Source organism: Haliaeetus leucocephalus, unplaced genomic scaffold, assembly GCF_000737465.1.
Source record: "Haliaeetus leucocephalus isolate CR32 unplaced genomic scaffold, Haliaeetus_leucocephalus-4.0 Scaffold439, whole genome shotgun sequence".
NCBI classification, from domain to species: domain Eukaryota; kingdom Metazoa; phylum Chordata; class Aves; order Accipitriformes; family Accipitridae; genus Haliaeetus; species Haliaeetus leucocephalus.
In genome coordinates this window covers 4,557,660-4,566,953 of record NW_010972875.1, presented here as the reverse complement: position 1 = coordinate 4,566,953, position 9,294 = coordinate 4,557,660, and positions in this window count along the sequence as shown.

The window sequence follows — 9,294 nt, the reverse complement described above, 5'->3', positions numbered from 1 at the left end:
TTTATAAAATGGTTTTCTGGTAGAACACCTTTTGGAGGGGCTTTTTGGTGTGTATTGATTTGGTTTGATTAGCTTTACTGTAACTGTTTGCTTTCTATTTCTTATTTCTTTGCTCCCTGGAGCTGAGGAGACTGTTGAATTACATCAGTTCCCAAAGGATGCAGCCTTCAGCTGAAGGCTCAGATATAAATTACTATTTCCTCTGTGGTGCATATTCATCAGAGGCAAATTCAAATGTATGGTCTCATTTTATTATTCTTACATTTGAAATATGTATTCACAAAGGCAAGATTTCAAACCACATCTTTGGCAAGGTTCAGTGGCAGTCCTAACTCTTTAAGTAAGCTCAGCAGGAGCTCAGACCTCCCCATCACCCCCCATCAATGTTACTGAGCCTGAGATATTGACTGAGCTGCAGCACATTTAATTTAAAAGTTTACCTTTAGTCTCCAGTTAATAATACACACATGCAGTCTCTTCTTTCAGACAAACCCTTTTCACAAGCAGTGGCCTTTATGCCCAGCAGCTAAATGCCAGATGACTAAATGTCACCTCTTTGAATGCAAAAGCTATTTCATTGTCCAGAACTGTTCCTGAAACACTGAGCAGCGTAATGATTCCTGATAAAATAGGCACCTGGGATGTCTGATACTGCAGTGAATTTTCATAGACATGCACTGTCACTAGAATCCCTTTATATTGTGGTCTCCAAAGACTTGGACCATTTCTTGGACTCAAAATCTCCCTTCTGCTGGCATTTCAGTTCCAGGCCAAGTAATTTGTGATGTTTCCCTCACAAATTTTTCTGCATCTTACATTTTGTGGGGCAGATTCTCATTTTTCTGCAGCAGGCTTCATTTATTTTCAGCAACAAAAACCCAGATGAAAGCTAAATCAGCTGGGCAGGTGAAGAGTGCTTTTAAATAAGTGAAGCATTTTGGTCGTTTAGCTCTAGCACAGATATCAGATTATATAAGGATGTCCCAGCGAGTGACCCGAATGAATCTTGGTCACCAATGATATTTCCTAAATGTTCAAAAATCATGAGTCAGGTCCCCTAAAATCTTCAGATTGGGTAAACATTGTACAATTTTAAAATGTGCATATTTCTTCTCTGTTTGATTTTGATCCTGTTATTGCACTCCTTTTATATTTTCAAACCTTCCCCTGTAACAACACACAGAGCAATCACATTTTTCATGGAAGCTGAGATCTTCATGCAATCCTTAGTAGTCATCATCAGTAGTTATGCACTTGCCCAGGACCATGTCCGGTTGGGTCTTAAGTATCTCCACATTTTTCACTCTTTTGCTAAAGATCACCAGTTATTGTGAAACTCACAGCAAAATTGTAAGGATTGCCAAATTTAGCCTCTTAGGGTGAGGTGCAACAGGGTGCATACAGCACCTTGTATCTCTCTTGAATATCCTCAGTACAGTCTATCGTGTAAGGTATAGGCTAACAAAATAGTCAATCATTAAGTCACACATCAGAAGTTATTCTCTTCAGCAAGAGACCACCTCAAAACCTGCCATCTGCTAATCCACCAGCCACCTGCTTACGTAGATTTCTACTGGCAGTTCTTACCAGGTCCCAATTACGGCAGTGTGTAAGCACCTAAGCTTTTTGTAGAGTACCTTCACAATGAGGTGCAAAAGCATTCATCAGTCATCCACATTGCTTAACCTGGGAACAGCTGGGAAGCAAGTCATCACCCCTTGCTGTGGGAGGACTTGTGATCTAGAGTGACCTCAGGGGTGAACTTCTTTACAGATGCTGGATACAGCACCACCTATAGTTCACATGGCCTTAATTGTCCTTCCTGGCATTTTAGCGATAGCATTTTGATATTTCATTACAGACCAGGTCAATACAGACCTTTCCCAGAGGGTTGCCCATGTTGCCTGCCACAAGGGCAGACGAGACTTACGAAGGTTGCTGTAAACACAATAGGGATGCCAGCAGCCAATAGCAGAAGCACTCTGATCTTCAAAGTAACCATATATGTCATGCCATTACACAGATTCTCAATAATATTTAGGCAGTTCACTCCTACTGGACAGACCTAAGACTCAGAATAGGAGCTGGAGTTTCTGAGCAGCTCAAAGACAGATTACACAGCAAATGCGGTAACCTACAGCATCGACCTGAACTGGCCCACTGTTAGCACTCAAATGGCTGTCCCAGTCTTTCTTGGTGAAAAAATTGAACTCTAGACCACCTGTCAAATTTTATTTTTGTTGTTCCAGTCCTTTCCTTTAAAAATATCAGAAGCATGCAGTAAGCCACAAGGTTAAAGCCACACTGAAACAAGAGAGGGTCAAGTGCTAAAGCAGGGGCTTTTTCTGCTCTCTCCCTCAGGCAGCTTGACAGCGGAGGGCAACACAGAGTGCAGCAGGGAACCGAGTTATCATTCACATAAGCAAATAGGATAAAGTTCACTTCAGGAACACTAAGGGCAGTGTTTTTTCACTTTGGAAACTCAGCTACAGCTTTAACGCTGTATTTTCTTAGCCGTAATATTAAAATACTGCTTTTTAAAAACCATTAATTTGTCAAGTTTGGAGCAAAAATGAAGAAATTATCACAGAATGCCTTTCCATGTTTTTACAAGCTCTGTATTACCATTATTTGTCCATGTAATACAGACTGATTATTTTTCTGAGACCCAAGGATGTCATTTTTCACATAGATGGTGCCCACAATTATACAGAGAATACTTTAAGCAAATACTGTAGCTGAAAACATAAGAAATTTGTATACCTTTGATTACTACATTTCTGTTACTTACGACATTACTTATTGTGGTTCATAGGTCTGAAAAAATGCTCAACGAGGTATAAAAGTAGGCATATAGTGTGATGATATATCTTACAAGAATACCGTGATTGTATTACTGAAAACACATAAAGCGGTAATTTTACAGTACATATACTGATAAATACTTGATTAGGACAAACCTGAAGTTTAAGTCCAAGTTTTGGTTGTCCATGACTACAGCTTGCATAGATGTACACACATGCACACTCAGTGGAATGAAATGCATGGATGTGTCTGGTTATTTTCCTTTTTGGAAGAAAAGGAAAATCGCTTCCTCCCTGTCGGTGCATAGTTGTAACCTTTATTTATTTCTTAAGACCACACTAGCCATCATACATGAGATGACTGATTTCAAGAGCTGGTTGGTTTCCTTGTGCACAGTAATTGAATTTGGTGTCAGCAGCTGGAGTCAGAAGAGTCTCACTTTACCTCAGAGTAAATTAAAAATGCTGGTGACCTTTCTTTTTTAAAAAACATTTATTGATGTATTTCATGTGTATATCACAATTTCTTTGGCATATGTTGTTCAGTTTGACACACTATTTGTACACATGTTAATGCTCCTGTTTCAGTGTCATATTTGCTGTCCTTGTACCTCCCTTTCTCTGTCCAAACTTCTCCCAACTTCAAGCATTTTCCTCTAACTGTCAGGCACCATTAACTAGAAAATAAAGCAGAGTGGAAAAGATTAACACAATAATTGAGAAAGATATTAGTTTGTATAATAATGTCATTTAGCTTTGTATGTAATGATTTCATTATGAGCAAATACTTTGTTATGATCAATTTTTTGAAAGCCTTTTAATCAAATTCAAAATTCATGGCAAATATAGTAGTCAGAGCAGAAATGTTTGCATATTGAGCAAAGCTTCCACAGTCCCGGTTTTTATTTTCTCCATTGCTCTGATCCCCTGCTCAGTCTGCTTCCCCCATCCCTCAGCCTGACCACTTTGCCTGCCTCCTATGTCTGACCTCCTTCTTGGAACTTTCCTTGGAGGAGTTAAATCTCTACACTACTTTTCACAGTAAAATAAAATTATTATTTAGAATGTCTAGCTTGTAAACTTTCAGCAGCATAAGTATTTGTATTCAGTAAAGTCCTGGTTTATTACCTATATACAAGAAATACACAGTTCCTCTGACCAGAGCAAGATAGATTATAGCCAAGACATTTCCCAACAAATTATCAAACTATGGAATCTGCTGTTTCATGATCAATAGATGGTGTAATGCAAGAAGTAATTTCATACCTCTCTGGCTCCTGCAATGAAATAATTTTATTATACCAGAATTATATGTATTATCCTCAAACTAACTGTACAGCTGAATGTGTTATCTCGGGAAACATACATATCCCCAAAGTGAACTGGCTGATGCTTTAACAGTGCTTTCTTTTCCAACTTGTTGGCCTGAGAAAGCAATCTGTCTTGAATGTTTCTAAGAAGCTAGTGCTTTAAGGGAAGAAGTGTAGTATTTCATTTGATCTGGGCATTTCAATTATTATTTCCTTTGCTGGAAACAAGAAAGAACCAGAATTTATGTAGGAATAAGAAATTAAAAGATCTTTTCAAATGGAGCTTGAACTGAGGCAATTACTGTAATTCCCATTGATTAAACTGATTTCTTGTTTAAATATTTAAACAGTCTGACAAGGCAGACAGCCATTTTTGTACCTAAGTTCCAACACTGCAAAATAAGAGTTGGTATTTACATCTTTGCTGGTTTAAGTATATTCTCTTTTGGACATTGTTGCTTCATGGGTCTAACTTACACCCTCTAACCTGCAGGCTTGAAATATTACTGATGTAAGAGACTACAATGATTAAGCATTTGCTGATTAAGCAGTGTGTTACTAACAAAGTAATTGCCTAATAATATAATTAAATAATAAGCATATCACTACTACTGATTTAGTTATATCATTTTGCATAATTATTGCGTACCATTTTAAAGCTATTATCACTCAAGTATTATGAAACACACACAACTACTACTGAATTACAGCTCTATCACCCTTTCCTCCCCCCACCACTTAGTACTTGGCTGCAAATCCATCTGTCTTTACCATACCCCACACCAAGTCTTTCAGACATCGAGCTGATGGAAAGTTCAGTGGGTTGTCTATGAGAGCTCCCTCCAGCACCCCAGAAGATGGGCCAGCATCCCAGTCCACAGGTCACCTTCACTAGTGTTTGTGGAGACATGTGCTCCAAGCATCAGAAGATTCACCCCTCCTGTGTTCCTTACCTGATTTTATACCTTATTCCAAATTACTGAATTTCCAGAGCCACCTTTTTGCCATTCTTGCACCTCCTTTCGTCTGACCAAACTCTTCCTATGGACCGGAGGTGGACCAGATCCTTTGCTTGAAGGCATATCCGGCTCCTCCTCACCTTTGAGTGTAGTGGACCTATTTTGTACTTGTAAGTCCTTCGATGGGGCAGGATCTTTCCTCTTGGTGCTGGAAGTCACCAGCTTCCACCCTTTCCCTTCTCCAGAGGTTGCACTTACCATAAGACTAGGTGTGGACACTGCCTAGTTCTCTACTGCAGTTAGGGTCCAGGCCTATTCAAGCTGCTGCATCTCAGAGAAGATCCCATCTTTTCCAATACTGCAGAGCCTGCTCTCTTCCTTCTTTAACTCTTCCACTTGGTGGCACATATCCTCCAAGGTGACACAGCTCCTGCAGGACAAAAGGCCACCTCTCCTGGCATCAGAGAGAGGCTCCAGGCACTCCTGCAGTTTGGGAGTTGTAGGACTGCATCTGCCATCTGAAGATCAGTCTGTGCCAAAGCCTCCTGCCCTAGCACGGACAGGTGCCCAAACACCTCCTGGAGAAACTGCCCTACCACATATCACCACTACAACTAAGCACCCAGCTCTTACATAAACCCATCCCAAGCACCGGCTAAAAAGGCATTTGATCCTTCCTAACTGCGGGCAGCTGCAACAAAGGCTTCAGTCACTTTGAGTCAAGCGTAGCTAATCATGCTTGTTAGAAGCTGCTAGAGCTTCCTTGGGATTGTACCCTTGTATCTCCCTTTACCTTGTCCTTACGCAGGAGTAGCAGGCACCCTTAGGTTTCTCAGAGGTTTCCCAGGCATTCGCCAGTGATACTGGACTTTGTCCCCAGAAGATCCAGAAGCTCCCGAAGCAGAACCCAGAGAGTGACACACAAACTGTTCTATCTGTGGCTGCCTCAGTTAGCTGTGCTCATGAGGGTCCCCATAACAGAAATTACTGAAACACTACAGGCAAGCTAAAAAAAACTGGACCCCCACCAGCTTGGACCAGCTCAGAGATAAGCAAGCCCCTTGAAGTTGTGTAGAAGGGAGATATCAGTTAGATAACCCCCAACACCTGGAAAAGCCTAAGCAATCTCTGTATAGGCAAGCTCTGAATTTGGAGGGGAAACATTTGCTGTTCTGGTTTTTCATGGTTGTTTTCCTAGACCAACCACAATGCAAATCTGAATTTAAACTGTGAATGGGGGCGATATACTAAATTAAAAGGCTGTTTCTTAGGGCAGTCTGTTGGCAATGCTATGATACTGGTAGCAGAAGTAGGGCACAAAAGCCCTTGCACAAAGCCTGACCTACTTGTTGTATTCACCTGATGCTGCAGGTTATCCGGTTGTGGACTGACACTCAGGACAGCCAGAATTTTTGGACTACGGCATGCATCTCTGTGACACACCATCACAAAGACTTTTCTTTGTGGCCTCATACTTTGTTGTATCCCCTGATGGTAAAGTTATAGTTTGGTACTTACTACATGTGTAGACCTGGTGTTCATCTATTTATTTGCCTCTCAGGCTGTATAATGGAAGATTTTGCAGACACCCAACTAACCTATTGACCACTAAAAGAGAAGAAAGAGAAAGCAGCCATGAGATCAGGCACAGATCTACAAGAAAGCCTTTTCTCTAAGACTGAGTGGCCTCAAACTTCTCAGTCTTTAAGCTTTGCAATTTTTTAAAATCCAAGTGATTGCATGTACACTGCTATGTGGAGCATACTATAGGTCAAACCTGAAGTCCAAATAGATGTTCCTCTACATTGCTGCACTGTAGGATGTCCCCATGATCCGCAAAGTGGTGAGTTTTCAGGCTAAAGGGAAATCTTGGGTATAGACGCCTTTTAAAGTGTCTCTTACAGCTTACTTGTCCTATGGACAGGATCAGGCATCTTTCTACCCAACATATCCTCAGGATAGCCATGACAGACAATACAAAAATTGCTGGTATAGTGCAGATGAAGCATTTGCAGTCAAGATGTCCAGCAGTAGAGTTTTCTTACATGCTTGTTTGCAGTTCATTCATGAGGACCTTTGCACAGATGGCAGAAAATTAAACGATAAAGTCTGAAGAATGTAAATATGCTCAGGGCAAACAGAAACCTGTGGAGACCTATAAAGGGAAATCACTATATTCTCAGCCTCCATTTTATCAATGTTTTGTTTACTATACAAACGTAGGAGAGGCAGAGGTGATGGGGCATTTGCTCAGGAATTATTCAGCACCATCTGGCACCTTGAGGTAATTAGTCTGCACTATACCTCCTTTGGAAACCATAGCAACTCTACAATAACTTAATTGTGTTCTCTGATGATGGCATAATAAATAATAAGTGCCACTGCTGTAATATACTAATTAATGTATTCTCAACTGCCCAGCTGCTGTATACAAATGCACTGTCTATTATGGGTTTCTTGGTAAGAAGTGTTTGCAAAACAGAAAAAGAAAAGGATTCAAAAAGAGCATAATTTTGCATGACATCAGTCCTGGATAAAAGCAAGGAGAAGCTGGTACATGATTTAATTGATTAACAATTGCAGGAATATAATTAATGTCAGTCAACATGGTTTTATGGGAAATAGATCCATTTTATCAAACAAATCTAATTGCATTCTTTAAGAGCATAAGTTTTGTTGTTTTAAAATAACTAAGCAGATGTAATCCACACATCTCTGTAAGGTATTTGATGTACTGCAACATGACTACAAATCAGTGTTACACAGTATCGATAAAGTGCATGTTAAAAAAGATAAAGAAACAGCTAACAAATCAGAGAGGGGAAAGCCAAACCTCAAAACCACAGTTCAACTCAGCAAAATGTAGGTTTTTACATCTAGAAACAATGAATGCAAGCTATACAGCCAAAACAAATGAATCAGAAAAGTACTGAATCTGAAAAATATCTCTAAGTAACACTAGATTCAGAAACTCATCTAGAATGTTGGAAAAAGAATACAAGCTAGTGGAACCAGTATTGATAAACCCGGTGTCAGAATATGGTAATAAAGTTCAGGTGCATGCTTGCATGCAGTGCAGGCAAGAGTGAAAGAAATTGTTCAGGATTGGAGGAAGTACTCTAGAGCATAAAAATGTGGACGTGCTGCAGCACTGGCCAAGATACTGTTTGTCAAGCTAGCAGCGGAATGTCGTACAGCCACAGCAGCGCAGTGCAAACAAGCCCAGTGTCATCTCCTCCTCGACTGCTTCCAGAATTTGTGCTAGTACTTCAGCATAAGGCTGCCCTCCGTTGTGAACACATGCCAGCTTGCTCAAAACTAGCCCAGGGATCTCTAACCAAGCACAGCATCACATTATTTAGATGTGGCAATACTCTGCTGAGTTTGTGTCCAACTCCATTCAGACACCACGGAATGTGAGAAACTGAAGCCAAATGCACGTTAATGTCCTCAATTCAAGTAGAATACCTTTCAGGAACACCTGAGGGACGGGGCTCAGTCCAGGAGTAGATAGAAGAAATACAGTGGCCTGTGATACATTGAGGATGTTACAAGAAATGATCACATGGCCCCAATCAGTGAAGATGAACCTATGATTTCATAAAAGTATACAGTCACCCCATTCCCAGTCTGTGATTACCACCATTACCCTGTCACACTGTGGAAAACCAGCAGTGTGATGATCCAGTCCTGGCACAGTACAAAATTTGTAAATACTGTGTTTTCGTTGAGCCTGAATTTAATTAGTCAGACATATTTTAAAATCAGGTATTTGTCAGCAAAATAGCTCCAGTAAAACCCGCATTCCTCAATAATAGCAAACTGAATTCTGAAATTTGTATAGGAAAAAAAGTGAAATTTATCCAACAGAACACTCTTTAGTGAGAGTTAAGTAAGAGTGCCATTGCCATGCATTAAGAATGGCAAGACAAATCTCTCCTTAGTGACAACCATATTCATTTTGTAAAACATTGGCACAAAACATCATGTTTATACTTCTCTTATCCTCTCCCCAGGCCTGTCGGTCATGTTAGTTTTGACCCACCTTTTTTTCCTAATGCAGATATGACTGTGTTGTTTTCCCAGCTCCCTAAGAATGAATGCACATTATGAAATCCAGTGCGAGTAAATACACTTGTATTCAAAGTGGTGACGGAAATATTTTATAACCTTATTATTACAATGCCCAGTCCCATGCTAGCTTAGGCCTAAACTGTGCCT